This window comes from Pteropus vampyrus, unplaced genomic scaffold (genome assembly GCF_000151845.1).
Source record: "Pteropus vampyrus isolate Shadow unplaced genomic scaffold, Pvam_2.0 Scaffold5, whole genome shotgun sequence".
NCBI lineage: Eukaryota > Metazoa > Chordata > Mammalia > Chiroptera > Pteropodidae > Pteropus > Pteropus vampyrus.
The window spans coordinates 6,184,852-6,187,178 of NW_011888786.1; the positions used below are offsets into that span (position 1 = coordinate 6,184,852).

The 2,327-nt window shown below is 44.6% G+C and overlaps 1 protein-coding gene across 2 annotated transcripts in view; it reads right to left on the reverse strand.

Moving 5' to 3' along the window:
* The window catches only part of ADGRA3 (adhesion G protein-coupled receptor A3), a 105,429-nt gene that overhangs the window by 15,295 nt on the left and 87,807 nt on the right, over positions 1–2,327 (reverse strand). The gene's annotated exons all lie outside the window — the stretch shown is intronic.

The following is a 2,327-nucleotide window of genomic DNA, read 5'->3' on the forward strand; positions in this document are numbered from 1 at the left end:
AATAAAGACTATCACGACAGGTGAAAACTCATAAGCCAGGAATAATGCCACAGGTTGGTTCTGGCAGCCACCTCTGCAGGTAACGTGCTTCCACCAAACTTCACCCCTGCTGCTCCTGCGTCCCGCCTCCCAGCCTCCAACATGTTCCTCTCATTCCTTCCCAGACACGAACCCAGCAAACTGTCTGGGTACCATAAAAGATGAATTGAACATCTCATCTACTGATTATTTATATCTCAAACTACATAAAATGAACAAAGCTCGTATGTATTCTAAAATCACTGTTCTTATTTTGGAAAGATGGCATCGTATTTAACTTAACTTTATCCTAATTAAATGTAAAATTATCTCTTGTAAGTCAAGTTTTATTTCTTACCTGTGATGGTATGTGTAACTGACGATGACTGCTAAGAGGCATAAGAGAAGAATGATAGCAGTAGTGTAAATCACAGGATGCAGGAGGCTGGCTGCCTGGGTATAGAGTTCAGAACCTGTCAAATCCTGAGAGGGAAAAAAAAAAAGCATCATTCTAGTATTTTCCTGAACATAATAACTCCTGAGATTTTCTCCAGTGACTAAAACAGACTGATAAACAAAACTCTGGTCCTTACATCTCTTCATTTTTTTCAAGGATTAATGTTTTATGCTATTTTTCTCACATCTTACTTTGCCTTCCTAATTGCCACTGTGTTATATGTACGGTATATATGCTTAAGGTGTGTGTGTGTGTGTGTGTGTGTGTACATACTCTTGCTCTACACTGTCTACTCCTGTCCTATACCTGCTCTATAAATTTGAACACTGACATTGCTATGAGGGTAATGGAGAGAACCAGAGCCCACGTGTGGGTGATTTAGAAGGGGCAACCCCAGACTTCATCTTGTTTAATGCCCTTTCACCTCACTTATCACTCTGCATATTAACCAGCTGATTAGGCACAAAGCAGCAGTATCTCTACGTCAGCAAAGACTAAACAGACCTCGCTAACCACCTGCAGTCAAGTTCAACAAATACGAATGGACTAAACACTGTGCAAGGCACTGGGGACATAATGATAACACATGGTCCCTGTCCTTGAAGAGCTGAAAGTCATGAGGGAGACAGATGCACAATCAGATCAGAACAATGTTCGATGAAGGTAAGGGCAGCCCAGGTATGGGAGCAAAGAGCTCAAAAATCAATAACAGTCAATAATAACAGCAAGTCACTTACGAGGCATCAACCGTAATCCAGGCACCGTGCCAGCACTTCACAGAGTGACCCTGTGAGCTGCATAAGATTAGCCCCTTTTTATAGCCTGAAAAACTGAGGCACAAAGAGGTTAAGTACTTGAGGATGAGACGTGGCTGCCACGTCTGGGCTCCCAAACGCGGTGCAGACAGTACCTCCCTAAAAGGAGAACCGGGGACATCTTAAGGCTTCCTTCCTTTTAAAGGACCAAAGCAGACTGGGAAGATGCCTCCAGCTTGGCCAGGTCCGCTGTGCCAGAGAAATGGGGTTACAGAAGTCGGAAGCTGTAGACGCACCAGATGCTGTCACTAGATCGTTTCTAAACGAACTCTGAAAGCTTGAGACAGTGCCTGAAAGGAGAAAAGCTAGATGACAAAAGGAAAGGATGAACGGGAGGCAGGAAGAGCGAAGAGGGACTCAACAACGCAAGGAAGGAGGGGGCAAATTCTCTCACCAAAAATCGAAAGTTGACAGTATATGATAACAGATCTAAAATGCGCAAACTAGAACATCTTAACAAGCCCTTCTCTGTAATGAATGGTTAACAGAGGTCCATGGGCAACTGGAGATGACAAGAAAAACTGAATTCCAGCCTGAGTGCTCCACTACACCGCGATGCATCTCAAACCTGCGATCCATCTAATTGCTTGACAAGTGTTAACTGGGTGCCCACCTCGTTCAGGCCCTATGCCAAGCACTGGATATTCACGGAAATGGGGAACGTAGTCCCAGCCTTCGAGGGCTGGCAGTCTACAAACGAAGTACCCGAAAGGGGAAATACGAGAGAAGAAGCCTGTGACCACGAATTCTGATCAACTGGCCTCTGTGAGATGCCCTCAAGACTAACCCATGGCCTTAGTGTCTTTGCATTTTTGCTAACAGTCCGGAAGGTTAGTGGGAAAAATTCAAAAAGATGTACTTTGGGGGAAGGAGAACCAGTAAGATACTAGCAAGACTGGACAAGCTCTCCCCTCAATTTCTGGGAGAGACCATCCCAGTGCAGAATAACTGAGGCTAAACTTCCAACATCTAGGATTCGGCCTCTAGCTTCCTCTAAGCATGGCCTGCGTTATATTCCTCTAGGAAAATGCCAGTGA